We start from the raw sequence: 20,706 nt of genomic DNA, 5'->3' as shown, positions 1-20,706 counted from the left end.
AAATTCATAGGCTTACACACTTTTCATAGTTGAACTTTTCTGTTTTACAGTTGTCCACCTTGACTTGTCTTGAATAAGAAAGCAATGTAGTTGCAAAGAGATGTTATTATCTATCTCTAAATGGACCAAAAAGCCAAATCATCCAGACAGCAGTTACTCTCCATGTTTGATAGCTAAGGAGCCCTTGGTGGCGTGAAGCGTTGTTTCTGGCATCTGAAGCTCAAAGAGCCTGAAGTGTTACTTCATAAAGGATTTTGACAAACTGTCTTGGGTAGGGAACCAACAGGGTACACCTGAATATCTGTGGTGTTACCTTTATTGGCTAGAGTTGCACAGGTGTTGCTCATGATTAAACAATTGAAGCTTCTTGAAGTTATTGGCAGGTACCCACACAGAAGGATCTGCACTGACTTAGGCTATCTACTGTTGCAGTCAATTGCTGTGTCTGCAGCGATCACCCTGCTTCCCAGCCAGCTGAGGCTGAGGAAAGCTACAGTGAATGAATAACCCCCTGCCTTGGCTCTTGGTTGTTACCATTTGCCATTTCATGTGAATGTACAATCTGTATTACTAGTACAATGACTTGACAAAGCCTTCCCTGCTTTGTACTGTAGGTGATCAACAAAATCAAGGGCACCATGCATCAGTTAGCAGGGAGCTCAATGAGAAGGGTGGGAAAAGCAACAAACAGCTCTTTTTTTTTTTTTTTTTTTTTTAACTTCCTTGCCCTTCTTTCTCATCTTTGTTTTAACTGTTTTTTTCTTGTTCTGTTTTCCAGGAATGTATTTTCTTTTGCACTTTGCAGATATAATTTCTTGGTAATAGTTTTTCCTGCTTTAACTCCATTCACAGTAATTTCAGCACAGTAAAACAACAGAATGTGTATTTTATTAAAACTTGAAACTTTGTTTACAGAGGTGATAATTTCTGGTAGTTAACACACAACATTGAGTGGGAGTTTGCCTCAGTACCATGGCCAATTATCACTTCTCTGATAAGCTTACTCTGTTTTGCTTCATATCTCCACCACCTGTGATTTCAAAGAATATTTCATGATATATATTGTCAGAACATTCTTCTGGGAGGAGAAAGAGCTAAACAGTTTCAACAGTGTTGGACAACAGGTTTGAATTTTTAAGTAGAAAACGTATTACATCTGCTTAGTTTGTTTCCTAGTTTTCTCAGCATCAAAAAGTGTTTATCACTTAGCTCTTTCAGGGAGCTCGTTACTATTTATTATTCACATTTGTAATTCTTCAGAGGTTGCAGACTTAAGGGACAAGATCATTCTTGCTTTTTTTTTTAATGGTCATTTGTTCCAATTTCATTCTCTTCTAGTCATCTCCCTCCCCGCCCCCAATAATTTCTGTTATGCAATCAAAACTCTATCTCATCCATGTGCTAACATTCAGACTGGCTGATCTGAGACAGTCTACTCGTTGTTTTTTATCAGCAGCTGCATTTGTAACATGATCCCAGTTGCCCTTTTAATAAGAAGATGTGAAAAGCTATTTACACCTAATCTACTTAGCTAATTTTCATACTTTTCACTTTGTATCAAGGGATATGACTTTGCTGTTGTAGTACTGTCTGCCTTTTAGCTATGTATCTAAATTCTTTCAGACTATGCTGTCACTTCACGTTTACAACCGTCATCTATTGCCTGCAAGCCTTAGTCTCTTTGCTTTCTTTCCTTTTCACATTTCAAGTATGTAATGATTTATTTTATTTTGCTTGATATTATTTGTGAGAAATAATCTCATATCTTGTGATATGAGATTATCTTGCAGGATCTCAGCTTGCTTTTCACACAAATGGATTTCAATAGTTCTTCCCGTTTCGTATTATCAACTGTAATTCTTAATATTTAAATGTCTCCTTCAAACCTAACACTCTACATAATTATACTTTATATCTCTCTTTACTTTTGCAAGGGATTGAGCAAGTGTATGAACACTTATTTAGGTTTTCATTACTTTGGTCTTATGGTAGTAACAAATTGTCTCTATCAGAAGTCATCATCGTGAAGAGGTTGCAAAGGTAAAACCAGAATGAATTTCTGTACATGTAATTACATGTTGAAGAGCATTCATGCACAATTTGAAGAGTGTATATACAGAAAAGTCTGTAATTGTTAGTGGGTTTTCAGCTTTATGGTGGATTTATTTTGGTGATTTCACTATCTCTGCCAAAGATAAAGTATACTTCATTTGTGTTGGAGAAAGGGTTTATTATCTTCAGTGCTGTAGCTGTGATCAATAGTGGTCATTTAAAATCTGTATGGCAAAGGAATCTTAATTAGGCCCCATGTAATAAGGTCAAGTTGACTGTCAGGGTGCTGTGTAACTGAAGAAATTATTCTCTCCGACGCTTCAATTTGTCATTCATTACAGCTATGTAATTCCAAGTTGCAAAGATGAGAAGTCATGCAGAAAATCTGTGACAGAATTTTTAGACTGCTTCTAAAGCCTTGCACACTGAAGATCTATAAATCTTACTAAATTAATGAGTAAAGGGAATTTCATGGAGTATTAATGATAACAAAATGACATTATCATTCTTTTATGTTTTTATGCAAGGCACTTACACAGAGTAAATGAGAATATGTAATAGGAAGATTTAATTGATTAAAACCTCTGTGCAGTAAGCTTCGGTTTGAGCTGCATGCCATTAAATACTGAACTCTTGATTGCTGTTCAACAAAATCAATACAGAAGTCTGTAGTGAATCTTGTGCCTGCAGCAGTAATACAGTTTGACAGTAAAAGTCAATGCCCAGTCCCAAAGCCTAGCATTTAATAGTATCCGTGGTTTATGTCTTCTTTTGATTCTTATAGTCCTTAAGGATATCTTAAGGTTAATTTTCTGCCTCTGTCTGGATCCAGGGAGGTCAGTGACTTAGAGAAACATGGTTTTTTTTCTGCTTGTTCTGTATTGTGTATGGGTCACTGCAACTAGAATTCATAACTGTTGCTTGTAAAAATGCTGCTTGAGGCATTAACCCAAACACATCTCAAGACAGAAGTACCATTACCCAGGTAATGAATGGGCAGAAGTGGTCCTTTCACAGAACCAAGCATGGTATTCCATGGTTTAATTTTTTAAAAATCAGTCTTCTGAGAGTAACAACCACAAGGTGTTTGTTGGGTTTTTTTAAAGTCTGTAATAACTTTATTGATTTTTTTAATATTATATTTTATTTATATTTGTATATAATATATTTTCATATAACTGACTTATTTTGGTCAGCTTTCATATATCTTGTAGAAATACCAGGACTGGAGGTTGGTTACAAGTATATCCTGTGTTGTCTTAAACTATTTAACACCAATGTACAAAGTATGTGAGAATTTCACTAATTCATAATTTAGTAAATGGGCATTTTATAATTTGCTTAAAATAAAATTGTATCTTATATTCATCAATCAGGGAAGTTATAAGAGCTATGTGCCCTTTCATTTCAGCAACTATTATTTCCTTTTGCAAAACAATCCCATGCATATTTATGAATGTTTTATAGGTTAGAAGCGTAACTCAGTTCTCAGTATTTCACAGCGAGTCTCCAAAGGTTTTGCTGTTAAATAGTTTATTTTTGCATATGTATACAGTACACTTTTCCATTTATAATGGAAAATACTTAAAATGCAGATGAGTGCTTGAATTCACAGGTCTTGAACTCCACTGGGAATCAAGCCTGGTGCCTTGACTCACAGCTATCTCTCTAACCAGTAAGTAGTATTTCCTCCTGAATGGTGAACTACTAAACCCAAAGTGAAATGACATTTACAAACCTAACAAACAGTCCATTTTCAAGTTGCAGCAGAAATCTTATACTCATTTGGTAAGTCGCAGAGCATGCTGAGAAAAAATAAGAGGAGGCGGGGGGAGAAATTTCGATGTCCATACACGGTAAAGAATTTCTGAGAATTGCTTTGGAATTACTGCTGAATCACTCTCAAAATGCTTGGGAGAGACCTCTGAAAAATGCACAGTGATGTGAAGCAAATTAGCTGCAAATATCTGTCCTGCCACCAAAAGGTATGTCTTTAAAAAAGACAATAATAAATGCATATAATTTTCTCACTCTAAATTTTACAGAGCAGTTGCAATTTTTATTGAGAGACAGAAGGGTAAGGTTAGAGAAGCAGTCTAGATGTTTACCTAGGGTTTATTTAATTGTAAAACCCGCAAATGCTATGTCTGGTAGTGTGCATGGGTAATACCATGCAAAATTACATCCTTGTGCTGCTTTTGTTTTGATGCACTCTTAAGCCATGACAGTATAGCTATGGCTGGTGAAAGTATACCCCACACATGCACAGCTTATTTTGTATATTTACAGTAGAAAAAGAAATATTTCTGATGGTGTGACTTACTTTGGTTGTTCCAGTGATGATAAAGTGGGACAAAATTTTGAAAGTGAGACTTGTGTTTTTATTAAGCCAGCTTGTTTCTCTTTGTTAATCCAAGAGAATATAATGCCTCTCCCATAAACTCCTGCTTTGCTTATTCACAGATTAACCTAAACAGCAAAGGAATGCTCTTGCCTGAATCATCAGTCTCTTCAGAATCTGTCTGCATCGTCTGTTACAGCAAACCCCATGACACAAACACAAGCCTACAATGATGTAACTGTGGCAAGTGGTACCTAATTCTGTGTTCATGTCTTAATCCAATCAACTGGTACACAGTAATTCCCAGACATAACTGGATTATCAACACAGTCAACCTTCTATCCAGTCACAGTTTAAAATTAATCACATTACAAGACCATAGTAAAGGCACTTAGATGTTGTAGTAGAGGCACTTAAAACACTCTTGGTTAAACAGTTTGATTAATTGGAACATCTTTGAAAAGACACTGATGGCTGTGGACTGAGATTCTGTTTAATTGTGTGCGAATATTACTGCTTCTTTCTGTGTCAAGGTAGGCCTGTTTGTTTCATGGAAGGAGTTTTTTGGGGTTTTTATCTCCATCAATAGAGTGCCAGTCATGCTGAAGGACTCGTATTGTTCCCACCCACCAGCTTCTGTTTAGAAAAGAACTATAAATTTTACAATTTTCAGCAGATCCATGGTAGTGGCATTATGATAAAAATGCAGTTTCTGAAGAAAAGAAATTTTCTGAACCTAGAGCTGCGTTTTCATCTGGGATTCTTCCGACTAGAAATGAGAGGTCATCCAAGAGGAAAGTGAGTTTAACTGGTACCTACTTAAATTTTCAGGCTGCTGGCTTGGCTACCATCTAATATGTCAAGTTCAGACAAGAGTTACTTCATCTTTAAGAATTGCCCCAGAACAGTACCTTTATATATACTACCATACAGTGTTGAACGTCAGCAGAGGTCAATACAGTCTCCAGATTGGCTTTGCAGCAATATTGCAAATACTGAGAACACAATGCATGTGTTCCCGTACAAGCAAAATATAATCTAGTAACCTTACAATAGTCAGAATTGATAGTTCAGGTTTACCGAATTTTCCATGTATTTGAAGTCTCTGCAGGTACTGAAAAAACAGCTCAATAACTGTGTAACTGAAAAGTTATGATACCTACTGATTTAACACTGTTAATGAAAGGGCTTCCTGAAGCTTTTCCAGGAATTGCGTCCCAGTAATGAATGCCTTCAGCTCTTAAGACCTGCTGTATCCACAACACTTAACTCTTACAGAGTAATGGGTATTTTTTGCTTCGTCAATGTGTCAATAGTGACATTAAAGCAAACTTAGAGGGTTTTTGGTGAAGACTTCAAATAGCAGGAGCCTAACTGTTCGCTCAACAAATTCAACATAGTATGTCACTTGAGTAGTATCAGTTTAATGTTTTTAAAGTTGAAGTTCACAGCTATTATCAGGGTGAACACGATTGCTTGGGTGGCTGGGCAAAGTTTGAGACAGTATATGGGGCTGCAGTTTTAACTTTTTAAAGAACTTTGTATTTTTGTTAATTGCATAAGTTACTAGAACGTGCTTCAGTCCATATATACTACAACTTCTGGGTACTTTAGCTTAAAAAAACCTACAGACATGCTAATTTTAAACTCCCATTTTAGAAGTGTAGATTTAATTGTGAATTGAATTCTTTACTAAGTAGTGAGCCTTTATTAACTTGGATTCACTAATTCTAGATCCTGGCCAAGCTGCAAGTGATGAGATGCAGATCCTTGCAAAGTGCCTGATGGCTGATAAAATATTTGTGGGAGGTTTGTTTTTCTAGACATGGGTAAGTTTGTGTCTGTACCAGCAACATTACCGGTATCGGTATCTGCTCAGAAGCCTGCCTGAAGTAATTTGCTCTTAGAAAGGCTAGAACAGCTTTTATTCCATTGTGAGCAGTTACAGCGGGCTTTTCTGCAGCTCTCAGGTCTGAGAACACCTCAGGGAAGGGGCCACTAGTTCTGATAACTAAGTGTAAAATTAAAACCTTGTGGATTCCACCTCTGAAATATGTGGTGGCTCATAAAAATACTCTGTGTACAAGGAATGGATCTGAGCATACTGATGACTGTCTCTTTGGTTTGCCTCACCAGATGTGGACATCTTCTGTGTGGAACAGCCAGCCTGTGTGGCTAGCTGTAGGAGTGAACAGCACTGAACAGCAGTGCACACCTGAATGTGACTCAGCTTGTGGCAGTAGCTACTGATGCCCCATCACTAATAAAAACATATCGCTATTAACAGAGATGTGATAGAAGTGCAGGAAGGAGTGCTAGAAAAGTACTGTCTGCATGCAAAAAAAGCTTTTTAATCTACTGTCATCACGCCTGAAGAATTTGATGAAAATAGAGGCAGAAAGCCAGCAAGATAAAAATCAGTACTTCCTGCGCATTGTTCGTTCTGTTACAGTCTTTTTTTACAGGTCTTTTACCACACATTATTATCAAATACTTAATAATAAGTGTTAAATTAATTTTGGGGTAACTTCTGAGAAATTATTTTACAGAATTAGCAGCTGGAAGAATGTGCTGCCTGTTAATTATTTACATTATCTATTCCAGAATAACAGCTGGCAAGCAACAGAGTCTAGAACAAAGTCCAGTACTCAGATAAATGCCATGGTTATATAGGTATAGAAGCATAGTATGTAATCTCTTAAAGCCAGTGCCTTCAGAAGTGATTAAATAATACATGATGTAGGGACTGATTTAGAGTACATCCTGTATTGCTATGTCTTAAGTAAATGGGAAGTACTTCTCTCCGTGCAGGTGTACACAAGATCTCTAATGCTTACAGTTTTGTAATGTGACAGAAAGGAGCTAAAGAGTCACTGCATGGGTAGTGAGTCAAAAAATCAGTCAGTCAAGACAGCTGTCATCCTGGAAATGTGACTGTCCTGGCTGATTTTGAGAAGAATAATATAAAAATACTAATTGTGAAATCTCCGTTGGTGTGCTGATATGTGCAGATTTGTCCCCCATTTCTTCAACAGTGTATGAACATGAATTGCTAAGTAACAGCATCCTCATTCCCGGTAGTGGGAGTATGACTTACTACCAGAACTGCTTTTAGTTCTGGACTTGTGATTGCTGTTTTGCCGAGAAGGCAAAACAGTAAACTAAAACTATATATTTTGTCCTTTCAGTGTCTAACCCTTTTCAGTCTGTTTCCCAGGGTGCCAGGTTTCAGTCTTCCCAATTTCCTCTTGATGCCTTCAGAACATGTGTTCCCATGGGAGTATTGTGAGAAGTTCTACATGTGCTCACCCTTTGCTTGGGGACGCAGCATTAGCAGGTCCTGTGAGGTCTTGATCCATAATGAGTCATTTGACCCCTCTCATATTTTGCCTAAGAGAATGGAAGCATCACGCAGACATCCTTTTAAGGAGCCAGCATGCTCCTTCAGTGACAACAAGAAAGACAGCTGACAAGCTGTGGCTCTTAAAACCTCTATGCCGTGTTTTTTTAAGAGGAAGCCATTCACTCTTAGGCTCTCTACACTATTTCCGTATCTAAATGCAACTTACAGTTTCACTTAGTTAAATATGCTTTATTTCCTCTTCTGCCCTGCCAAGATGTAGTGTTTGACCAGTGGAAATACTGTGTTTTCCCCAGGGGCAAATACATTTTTGTGAAGGACAAAGTATCTGGGAAACATTGGGATGAAAAGGAAGTTTAGGAATTTTTAATGGCGTAGTTTTCACAAAAAATCCCAAGATGTTTCTTAATCTTACAAAGAAATGGTCTGCTTCATTCCCCCCCACCCCACATGATTCATCATTTTGCAACTTGTACTTGGTTATGCAGAGATATACTGCATTATATGCTTACAGAGAAAAAGCAGCTTAAGTTACAGGCTGAAAATACTAGGGAAAAGCAATCATAAGATAACAGTAAGATGACCTGATTGAATACAGTGCCGTTTGTAGCATTTGACTGTCATGCTTCTATTTGCTTGTCTTCCTTGAGCATTCTGACATTTAATCAATATTGATGTGATGCCCTGAATGTGCAGAGGATTGGATAAAGTGCCAACATGACTATATGCCTTTTGGCAGAACTGAATGGGCTCAAAAAAGAACATTTGGCTTTCTTAAGGTGTACAGATTTTCACTAGGTATAATCTTTTCTCAAAAAGGGAGGAACTAATAATGAAGTAATATTTTGAGAGCTATGAGCAAGATTTTGCTATTTTTGGTACACACGCAGAAGAAAGTGATAACAGTGCACATTAATGCTATTCATTGTTATCTATGTTGACAATATAGTCACAAATTTTCTACTGTTTGCAGTAAAATTCTGGCTAACATGCACTGCTTAATGACTGTAAAAATCCTCTCCTGCACTACCAAGGGAAGATTGGGAAGTCTTGCTGTTTCATCTATTGTCTATTCATCTCACAAAGTGCACTGGAGTAATTAGACTGAAATTTCCTATTTACTCACAAACCAGCAGAGATTGGGCAGTAACACTGGGAACTGTCCCAAAATTGCCCAACTAGTTCTGGTGCTGTCAGCGTAATTCAGTCTCTGTAGCAGTCCAGTGCTGCCAGTTTTTGCATATTGCTAGGCAAATTTACTGCAGCAATAGTTGTAGAGGAGAGTTGTGTGAAACTTCCCTGGCCCCCACCAGTGTTACTGGTGGGTTTAAAAAAATAGCAGTTCTTGGCCCCATACTGCCTTGGCAATCCCATCTAGTTTTCCCTTTAATGTTTTCCACATATGGTTGTGAAATCCAGTGTCTGACTTCTTTTCTAAATATAGAATCGTCATTCTTTAAAAAATGATTGATGCAATAAGTCTCACTTGCTTTCAAAATCTTCCTCCTTTTGCAATATAATGAAGTATTAAACATTCTTCTGTTGTCCATTTCCACAGTCACTTTTGAAGTAACTTTATTCTTTTTTTTGTTTTTGTTTTACTGTATATTGAGAAGTATCTCCTTTACAGTTTTGAAACAAAAAGTGTAAGAGTAACGAGCACTTCCCTTTACCAGTGGAAGAGTAGCCATGCATGAGTAGCCTGTGCCCCACTATTAGGATAGGGCTTGTTTTTTCCACAGCTGTGCTTGTTACTTTGTTTGCATTTGAACAAAAGCAGTGATGATGGTATTAGCAAAGAGCAAGCTTACTGTTTTCTTAGCTACATTTTGAGCCTTTCTGTCTTCTACTGCACTACCCAGCTGTAACCCTCTTTACATGTTTCTACATTACTAAGGTGATCAAATTTGATTTACCTTTAAATGAATGATTTAGCGTTCTCTCTCTTCAATGATGCAAGGATTTTGTCTCAAAGGTGAAAAGTGGCTGAACCTAAGTCTGGATTGTGAAAAAGCAAGTAAAATGAATGAGTTTGACACCCCCCACCCCCCCCACCCCCCCACCCCCCCCAAATCTTCATGTGTGTGTCGGCTACAAAAAAAAAAGGAAACAGCCTGTGATTTTAGAAATATACTTAGAACAAAATTTTGGGTTTTTAACAGCTTCTGCCACTTTGGCAGTGTTCTCCGTTGTCAAATTTACAATTCTTATTACATAACTATTCAGAAACAATTCCACCGGTGTAGATTTCAGTTTTCACAGCCTGTAACTTCTGCAAACTGCTTCACTTCTTTTGGTACAGGAAAGACTATGTAATGTCCACTAGGGAAGCAAACCAGTAAATGGCACTTCAAAGCAAACAGGTTCATTCATAAAGAGAAGGAATTTTACAAGTCTGGAACTAGCAGTCACAACTGATGATGGTCTTTAAGAAGCAGACCGTTCTTCTTGAGCGGTCCAGGGGAGGTAGAAAAATATAAAAATATTTTTAAATTGCCCATTTATTTAAATCATACTCAACAGATTTCATCTTGCTAATGTAAATGTTCTTTTGAATAAATAAAAGCAAGTTTGAAAAAACAATATGCAAGGACAAAAGCAATTTTGAATAGACTGGTGAAAAATCAAGATTTAAGTAACAAAAAGGATTGTTTACTTTCTGTCATGATGGATTACCAAGGCACCTCAGATTTTGGGCCTATATTGTTGCAAATTTTGTATTCTGTATCTGTATAACAGAATTAGTTATACTGTTTAGTATCATGGTTAAAAGAGCTCACTTTGACGATAATCACATGCAATTAGTGATATAACTGTGTGGAAAACTGCCAGAATGGCAGTAACAAAATAAGGCTAATTTCTTACATAATTTCCTGACTAGCACTTTCCCAGGCTGCAGTAAACCTGTGTATAGCATTTGAAAACATTAGCAACAACATTACAGAACAAAGCCTAGTAGGATTTGGTATCTGAGAGGGGATGAAGTGATTAAAGTCAAAGTCTGAGGATACAGTGTCAGTGGAACAGTCAGAAGGGACATCTATTCCTAAATGTTTCCATAGGAATGTGGCAAGGTTCTCTGTGTGTCTGTGAGGGAAAGGATTTCAAGAGTCAGTTTGCCACGAACAATTTCCTGCTTTTCTTATCGAACTCTTAGCAAGACTGATAACATAATAGTAATTTTGCATGCAGATGGAAAGGATCTTGTTTCATAACAGACATTAAATGTTAGGAGTATGGTGTGGGTAGGTGATGATATGCATTGCTGGTTTAGTCTCAGACATGTGGTCAGCTCCTTTTGTTTGAACCTCTCCACATTCTTCAGGATGTGAGTGGGAGTATCCTACCATAAATGAAAACCTTGGACGACTCTTGTGACATCTCTTACAATAAGCCTCTGATATTATTGGTTTCTAAGAAAGGAATTTTAAATTTATGTTTAGGTAGGGTGGACATGGGGATCTAAAAATGCATGGTGAAGTACACAGTGCTTTTTTGACATCTCGTTATGAAAAACTGTGGTACCATGACCTGCAAGCTGCAGAGTACTGAGTAAAGGTAATAGTAACAGATTATGGTTCCAGATCTCTAGTGTGTTCTATGCTGTGCCTTTAGCTTTCTAACATAATGTTTATAAAGTCAGGAAGATGAAATTTCTTGCATTTCGTGGTATTTATCTGATGCAAGTAACAGTAAAAGATGCAGTGGCAGACTGTGAGAGCCAGGGTATGGCTTTCCTTACCAGGCATGTATGTTGCTGTGTGTGAAGCCCAGTGTTTGAGAGAGGGATATCCAGCACCTTGGATCACCACGGTATAGCAGTTCTGTCCGCTGCTCATCCAGAGTTTCTCCCTTTTAGCAAGGACAATAAATTTACTCAAGGATTTTGAGCTTAGCTAAACCTGAGGAGGCCTGTTTTTGTTTTGATTGGGTTACTTTTGCTTTCTTATGGGTTTTTATATTCTTATGGCTTATAGAATTGACTGTGTTCAGTTTCAACTTCTCTTCCACTGGGTAACAAGTCAAACTAGGACTCTTGGTAGGGATGCAGACTTTCTGGTAAAATGGAATATCTGATAGGATACATAGGTCTTTTCATAGCATAAATTCTTAGGAATGTAAGAAGTATAGAGAATATAAAGATACCAGCATCAAGATGCCCATGCGGTTCTCATATGATTATCAGGGGAAATAAACACAGCCCATTAAATATGTCTGGAGTGCCTTCCTCATCATGTTGAAGATATACCTCCCATATGAGTAAACTGCCTAATAATTTGTCTGAGTGTCTTGGTACTTTTCACCAGGATGTAGGCATGTTCTGGACTGCATTAATAGACAGCAGCATCTTCTGTTCTAACAGGCAAATTTTTATTCTCTGCAACAAACCATGAACCTGCAAAGAGAGAGAGGAAGCAAAAATGCATAGCCCAGCTGAGGCAACAGTTGATTGCTGCTGTTATCTTTAGAGGTTTATTCCAATCGTGAATTTAGCCCAATATACTTGTTGCTTAAAAAAAACCCCAAACAATCAGCCCTTTCCAACTAAATCTTAGTAGTGAGAGTAGATGTGTTAATCTCTCTCTTTTTTTTCCCTCCAAACTAAGACAAAGTGTTGACACATTGTGGTTCAATTGTAATACGGTTACAACTTGGCTGAACAGAGGGAAGTATTTCTTTCTATTTGACTGCTTAGCACACAAACTTAGAATGATTGGCAAGGCTGAGAGGATTATGTCTTTAAGAGAAAATATAACACAACAGCTTATTTAGTAGAGAGGCAAGAGGGAAGTTCTACTTTACAATCTTCTTAAGGGACAAGGTTGGGGAAATCCCCTAACATTGTTAGCACGACGCAGGATCTTGTGTCTGAAGACTTGCAGAAAGGTGTCTCGTGTGACGACTAATTTCACTTGTCTTTTCTATTTGTCCTCCACCAGAACAGTGATGTTTGGGGACAGCTGGTGTCCTTAGACCTAAGCCATCCTGTGTGTGTTTGATCCATGCAAGTCTGCAGACTGAGCCAGCTAGGATGGCAGTGAAGCTGAATTTGGGGAGCAGAGTCTTATTCCTAATGAACTGAGGACAGCAGGACTTGTCAAGGTGAGATCTCTTATGCCCTTGGGCCTCCTTGAGCTAGGAGGGAGTAATTGTACTTTTGTTTGAAAAGCAAAACGTGCACTGAAGTCATGTATTCAATTCAAATGAAGGCAGTGAAGTTCAGTAACTTGACTATATGGACATCTGGATTAGAGGCAGAGATTATTTTGACTTTCAGTATTGTTCCCATATATTGAAAAGTTGGTTTTAGGTGACCTCCCACTAAAAGGCAAATAGGCCTTTTTGGGAGCTCTCCTTTTCCCTTATTGGTAGTTGAGAGGTGTCTGTGGGGCACAGTGTTAAGTTGTGCTTCTTGTATTGCTAGTGAGGTTTTTTTTTTCTAATTGGATTTCAGTTTTTTGTATTGAAAGTGAAGTTTAACTGTTGCAGGATAATGTGGGAATTTCTGAAACTGGATACATAAACATATGCTGGGATTCTTTTATTTAAAAGATTCCTTGCTTACCACTAAAGAATAAGAGGAGTCAAAAAAACGTACTTCATTTAGCTGTAACTGTCACGAATGCCAGAGGAGGTCCCATAAAGGGGGATGGAGATATTTTTATTCTGTCAATTTGTCAGACTGATTGCTGCCTTGCTCAGAGGGGTTATTTCTGTGAAGAATGGAAGTCAGCTCTCAAGAGAGATGGAAATGAATGACATGAAGAGATATCTGACTCATTCTGTTCTACAGGTGATCACGCCCAATATTACATAATATCGTACAGACGTAATTTTGAAGTGTATAGTGACTCACAGATTCTTCATTCTCAGTCTTTATGAGGCATTCCATTAAGTTACTCTTCTCCTATTAGATGCTGAATTACTGAAAGGAGGAAAAATACTCCATTTTGTCAGGAGTAAGTATAACTCCTGCATATCTCCATTGACTTGAAAAGTAAGCCTCCAGGTGGCTCAAAGAAGAAAATGGAAAGAGAAACTGGAATATTTTACAGGAATATCTTGTATTCGGTTCACTTTCAGAAACTGAACTCCTCTAATGTGTGTTTCAGAAGCACTTGCCAGTTGAGTCCTTCCATTCTGTGTATTTTACAGCATTCATTGAGTTATTGTCACTGTTGATTTTAAAAGGCTTAAGGCCATTCAGTGTGCAAACAAGTCATGCTGAGGTCAAAGCAAGTTTAGTAACACTTCTTAATTCTAAAAGATAGGAGGATCATTCTTTAGAGTACTCATCAGCTGTGAACTGTTCTAATGAACAGAGCCTTATTACTATATGACTATTAAAGCAAATACTGTTTGTGAACATATGTGTTTCTATAGCAAGTAGAAGTCTCTTTTGCAGGCTTTCAGCACCTCTGTGTCTTTCAAATACATTTTTTCACCAAGGGAAGTAGCTTGGAGCTTGTAGAGTGATTCTTTAGTGCGAAGATACCAAGTACTAGCTAGTTGAGATTTTTCAAGTGCAACTGCTCACAGCTGCAAAATATATTTCTTTAACTATGGCTCTTATGCTCTAAAAAACACTTCTGTATGTTCACTAGTAATGTGTTAGTCAACATCAAACCTGCAGCAGCAAGTATAACTGTAGGGTTAATCTTACAGAATGCATAGGAAGGAGGAAAAAACGTGTGTGTTGCTTCAGCACCTACTCATCGCCACCTTTATAATTCAGTTTTGTAGGTTAGGATTTGAGATGTACTACCATCCAGAAACAGTACTCATCGTAGTGATAGTTGAAATTGCATGTATCTGACATGAACAATAAATTAAGGCAGTTAATATTTTACAAGGTAAACAATCCGCAAGAGAACTTCTTATTTGTGATTATTGCTGACACCATAAACTTTCCACAGAGACAGAGAGATCTTCTATTATAGTTTCCTCGTTTTATATATTGATAGGCTTCCAAAGCACACAGTGATTAGATAAATTGTTTATTCAGTTCTCAAAGTGAGGGGCTGATACAAAGTTTCCTGAGCAGTTGAGAGAGGTAGGGCAGGGACTGTTAAGCAATTCATAGTGAAAAGGGTGGGAATTTCTAACCTTGAGGAAGGCATGGCAGACACCATCTTCAGTTGAACATATATAAATACATGCAAAGGAAATACTTTAGTATTTAGAATACACAGGACAGTAAAGGTTATGCAGAATCGATTCTGTACATGTTTAAGGAATGTGCAAATTTCGCAAGAACTGCAAGCAAGGAGCTTGCCAGTTCCAGTGGGAAACCTACTGTAATTTATTAATTCTCCCAGATTAAATAACTTGGGGGCTTTAGCTCACAGATTTAAAAATTGCAAAGCAAACAAGGGAAGTGTAAAGCTTACTGGAAGCAGACAGCATTGTGCAGGACACTAGTTTTTGCTCTTCTAATCAATATACGCTGTTTCTTAATATACTGCAAATTATGCAGTGTAATAATTTGACACTTTTTTGAAAACTTAGCACTACTCCATCCTTAATACTTTACTATTTGACTTGTATATTTGCTGCATTTTTTTTGCTTTTCCTTTGAGTTGAATGCTTATTTACATTACATTTTACATTTAAGGAAGTTTCAGTCTTCCATATACTTAATACATAAGATCTTTCAATAAATAAAAGTTTAATTTGAAAGGCAGCAAATTGATAAGGCAGCAAAACCAGCTGATCGAACTACATATAAACAGTGCATTAAAGGCCAGTGCACTGTGAAGATGTGTGAGGCAAAATTATTGCTAACACTACAAAGTCAAAGGCTACTCTGGAAAGGCAAGAGATTGTATTTTTCAAATATTGCGTATCACAGAAAAAAACACTCCTCTGCATTCTTCAGAAAGCCTCTTTTTTCCTCCATCCCAAAGAAATGATGTAAATTAAATCCTTACTGGACTAATAATGCAGCCAGAAAAAAAAATGCAAATTTTTGCTTAACCATTTAACATGCCCAGAGAGATTAACTCAGCCCACAAGGCCTGAGGAAACTAATCTAAAAAGCCCTCTGGGGTCACTTTGGTTGGAAGGAAGAGAAACTGGCACAGCAGTAAAATCCTTGTGTGTCCTTTGGTGGTAAATGGCCTGTTAATCCCTCCTTTTGCTTCCTGCAGTTCTGTACTGAATTGGAATTTTTACATCCTCAGGCCCAGATACGTCAGTGATCTGAGAGGGGTGCTCAGACGAGGGAAGAAAGCGTAACGAGATACAGTGCGCAGTCTGGTAAGTCTCCATGTGACTCTTTGCTTTGACCCCAACCTAGTTATTTCTGTAAAGGAACAAGCTTTATATGATCAGGACCAGAGAGACAGATCTCTTCTATGCATAATTTTTGAAAAAGAAACAAAAAAAATTAAAACCAGACAACATAATTTGCCTTGTGCTGGCACAATTCTTCTAAGCAGTATAAAGAAAACAATCTTTTGTGACCCCAGGAATAGTTTGTCCTCGTTAATGAAATGGCAGAGTGTGGACTGTAGCAGAGGCTGAGCAGTTCTGTTAAGCATCATGCTCCCTAGAAAGCATGATATTGTGACAAGTGAGCTCTGCAAAACCCATACTGTACCCACTCATCTCCTTTACTAGAAACCACATGTCCAGCCGTGGGACAGCATCATGCTGCAGGCCAGAGGGATGGGAAGAGGAATGCGTATCCATCTTTTAATGCAGTCCATGCTGTTGGGCGGGCCTGCTGCCCTCAGAGCCTCTCCATCCAGCTGCAGAGGCACCGAGCAGAGCTTGAGCGCATGAGCAGCAGCATTTGGCTGCTCCCTATGGGTGTCAGGAATCCTGCCTGGTCTCTGTGGACTGAATCAACTGGACAGGGTGCCATCGAGGGGAAAGGTTGCTCAGCCAGCACCAGAGTTTTTGAGTATTTGTTTTCTTTGTTTCTTAAATCAGTCCTGACTGCAAAGCGAAAAGCTTTTTCAGCAGCTGCAGAAATCTACAGTCTTTAGCGCACAGCCTAGTCCGTCATTTTGTGTTACATCATGCACTATTCTAGGAGGTATCAGGCAGCGGCAGAGAACTTTGCATATGATTTCATAGCACAGTTGGTTTTCAAACCCAGTTCCTCAAGGGACCTTTAAGGAAAAGGAAACCCACAAAAATAAAATGAAGATATTAAGATATATTAAAAACTTTCAAGTGCAGTATTTATTTGGAGTAATAACATGCAAATTTGCTACTGATCCTTTATATGGATTGAGTTTGGTTCTGCAATGAGATCTTTGTTTTAGAACATCTGAGAAGTCACAACTGATCAGGCTTGTTGCAAGGTCTCGCGGCTGATTTAATAGATTCCTGCTTCCCAATCTCACTTTGTCATTAATTTGGGAATTTTTGTCTTGAAGGAAAGTAGCTGTAATGTTTTACCTGAAGCAGATTTCCCCTCTGAGTGAGGTGATACTATGGAAGGTCTTTAATTGCCCTTAACAGGTTTTAAATTTTCTGACTATCAATTTATGCAAAGGTTGTGATTTGAAGTAAATGTCCACCTTTCATCTTGAAGTACTTTGTTAATGGGGTAATGAAATACAGTTAACTCAAGTGGAACACAACTACTGAGATATTGAAACATGAAGATTTTTTGTTTCGAAAGCCTGAAGGAACAGTCCCAACTCACTCAAAGGTCTGTATATACGGCTGTCTGGCCTTTTCGGACTAGTTCAGCTTTGGAGTAGGTTGAAGAGGTTCTCTCTGCCACAGAAGTTTGTCCTGGTTTCAGCTGGGACAGCGTTTTTTATTCTTCTCAGTAGCTGGTACAATGCCTTGTTTAGGAGAAATATGTTGATAGGACACTGATGTTTTTAGTTGTTGCTGGGTCATGTTTATACTAAGTCAAGGACTTTTTGGTTTCTTGGGCCCTGCTAGAGAGAAGGCTGGAGGGGCACAAGAAACTAGGAGGGGACACAGCCAGGACAGCTGACCCAAACTAGCCGAAGGGACATGCCATACTATAGGATATCATGCTCAGTATATAAACTGGGGGAGGGTGGGGGTGGTTGGTTGGCGGTTGGCCAGGGCCTGTTGATCAGTACTTGGGGACCAGTTAGGCATCATTCAGCAGGTGGTGATCAACTGTGTTGTGCATCACTTGGGGTATTTTTGTTGGTTTTTTTTTTTCTCTTTTCCCTTTGGATTTTATTGCTCTCCCCTTCTGTCTCCTTTTCATTATTATTACTACTATTGTTATATGTTTAAATCTTATTTCAATTGTCAGATTGTTCTTATCTCAACCTTCGAGTTCTACAGTTTTTCCCAATTCTCTTCCCCATTCCATGGGGAGTGAGCAAGTGGCTATGTGGTACTTAGTTGCCAGCTGGTGTTAAACCACAACAAGGTTCCGCATACCTCTAATAATAACAAGGATTTATCCCATTGTCCCAAGCCAAGGAGTGTGTCTTTTGTGCTGGAGGAACATCCAGCCCCTGGAAGACCTTTGTAGTAGTTAATCTTGCCTCCTTTGCTGTTAAGGAAAGTGAACTATTTTAGGGTATGGTGCCACAAGCAGGTGCCTCAGGACAACCAAAAGGGGTATATGTTGCAGTGGGAGGATGCAGGAATGCTCTAAGTGGGCATCACCTGCTGTGGGAATTGGAGAGCAATTGTTTTGACTGCACGTTCTCATGAAGCTTTCTTGACACTGTATGCCAGGCATTCAGTAACTTGGTCCTCCTTGGAGTTATACCTATTCTCAAAATACATTACTAAAAAATAAGCATTTTCTCTAACTCAGTTGTTAAGCCTGCTCACGCACAGTTGCGAATAAAATCATGTTAGCTGATAGGTCAATTTATAAGTTTGAAATACTGCTCTTACTCTGATTTTTGACTTGTCTTGGCCATGTTACTGTAATGAGTTGGCCTATTCTAACTATTGTTCTGACATAACCTGCCATAGAATGTGAAAGATGCTCCTGGAGTGAAAATACTCACTTCCAGTCTAACCTCAGGCATGTGCCGAGGGGACTAGCCGGGGTGTCTGGCTGCCCCAAAGGCCGTTTGCCATCTAGTGGCTTAGAAGTATTAATGCCAAAAGTGTGTAAGTGCCAAAGATGGTTCTTATTAAAAATCATTGAAGTTACAGTTGTTTCTCTTCTTTTTCCACAGCCCTGTGCCTTGCAGCTGTTTCTGTTTCAGCTTTATGAGGTGACAAGCCAAACTGTCCAACAAAACATCACTAGTTGTCGCTCAGCGATGCCCATGGCAGATGCCTGAAAAGGTTGGACTATTGCCTCCAGTTAGCACACTGATTTGTCCTGCGTTATTCCTTGAAGTTCCCTACATTTTATCATGAAAATGTTTGTGTATATAGGGAGAGAATAACATGAATCCTTGCTGGAGTGTTGGTAGATGCTGCATGCTACAAGCTCAGCTGCATTTTTGTTCCTCTGTGCAGCATATCTGGTAATTTGTCGTGGTTTTTAATCCCCACGCTTCCACTACCCCTACTGACATCAGCACAAGCTGTAACATACTACACATCCTTCGATTTCCGCTGTCACCATTACTGCCACTAAGAAAAGCTCCTCAGAGCCCGAGTTAGGACATTTTAAATTGCCTTTTCCATTTGAGAACTGAAAAACGGCCTAAAGGAGAGAGGAGGTGGTGATGTTGCTCTAGCTAGAATACACTTCTATAACCCAAAATCTCTGAGATCTCTTCTTGTCTCCACAATTAACAAAGACAGATTAGTTTCTTTTCTCTGTCCCCATCTCCCTGTCTTTACAGTGGGGTAATTATCTCTTTCAGTTAGGTTTTTACAGGTTGGGTGTTCCCACTTAAACATCCCACTTAGCATCACACTTAAAAGGATTCATAGGATATACTCCGCTGCCACATACATCCACATCTATACATCATTTCCAGATTACTTAAATAATGTTAACAGGAAAAATGACCAAAGGAAAAAAAAAATAATCTGAGAACTTTACTGTGAAGATGGAAAGAATAAAGCGGTGGGTTGTAATGCCTCAGGGGAGGGGTGTGTGTGTCACGCAGAAGACAGCATTGGTGGAGAGAAGGCTTCCTTGCATGAGCTTGAAGAATTTTTTGCTTACCTAGCTTCTCTTAAGGTTTAAGCTGTTGCTGTTCAGGATGCTGTATAACGAAGCTGAAATCAGGAGGGGCTCGGGTACCTCCTCCCCTGCCCCCCGCTGCTCCGAACAGCTGCTGTTAGACAGAAGTTGTAGTTTCATCATAGCATTACTAAGAAAAATGTGACTTCTGAGCTGGAAGTGCTGTGCTTTTGGAGGGAATGTTCTGTTAACACACCAAGGTACAATTTTTTTAATGTATTGCTGCTTAAATAATCATCTGAAATAGTCTGGAACTACAGTGCTGATTTATACGGAGTTTAAAGGCTTAACTGTTTGGAAGCCTTCAAGTCAGTTTAGTATTAAATTCAAGTCTGTTACAATTAAATTGTGGCTTTTTTATTTGAAGGGTTCTTTTGTTTGATTGTTTGGGTTTTCTTTTTTAACACAGAATGAAGTAAGGTGTGTTCTTCTGGCAGTGAGGGTGTTTTACCTTAGCTGTGGGTGTCTTTCTCCGAGTGTCAGGGGACTGGTGGGTTTGCCCTCAGTTTAGAAAGGAATTGGTGAAACTTGCATGGGCATTTTTCAGAAATCTCTGGAAAATAGCGCTTGTCAGAAACTGCTGTTTAACATGGTATCTTGTTGTAACCCAGTGTGCAGTGTTGGGGGTTGTTTTAGTGGGATACCTGCTTGCGAAGCAAAAAGCTGACGCTGAACGGTAGTTTGAGCCGGCTGGCGCGCCCAGTTATTTTGAAAGTGAACAACTACAGTCGCTAGCACGGCACAGCGGACAGGTCTACCCCGTTGCCCGGGGCGCGGCCGGACGGGCAGAGCGGCAGCTCCCGCTCCCCGCGGGCTGCCAGCTCCGCGTCCCGCTCC

General features: G+C 38.8%; 1 long non-coding RNA gene across 5 annotated transcripts in view; it reads left to right on the top strand.

Moving 5' to 3' along the window:
- LOC130147356 (uncharacterized) overlaps window positions 1-20,694 on the top strand; it is a 66,425-nt gene extending 45,731 nt beyond the window's left edge. For 2 of the 5 annotated variants that reach the window (XR_008821211.1, XR_008821209.1), the window contains 3 exons: window positions 12,695-12,857; window positions 15,938-16,013; window positions 18,902-20,694. This is a non-coding gene — a long non-coding RNA (uncharacterized LOC130147356). Of the gene's footprint in view, window positions 1-10,618; window positions 11,313-12,694; window positions 12,858-15,937; window positions 16,014-16,376 lie in introns of those variants that run through there. The other 3 variants (XR_008821213.1, XR_008821212.1, XR_008821210.1) reach the window with 3 other exon arrangements.
- Window positions 20,695-20,706: the final 12 nt, after the last annotated feature.

The sequence above is a fragment of the Falco biarmicus genome, chromosome 4 (assembly GCF_023638135.1).
Source record: "Falco biarmicus isolate bFalBia1 chromosome 4, bFalBia1.pri, whole genome shotgun sequence".
NCBI lineage: Eukaryota > Metazoa > Chordata > Aves > Falconiformes > Falconidae > Falco > Falco biarmicus.
Note: the sequence above shows the minus strand (reverse complement) of the source record. Positions and strands in the feature narration are given on the sequence as shown.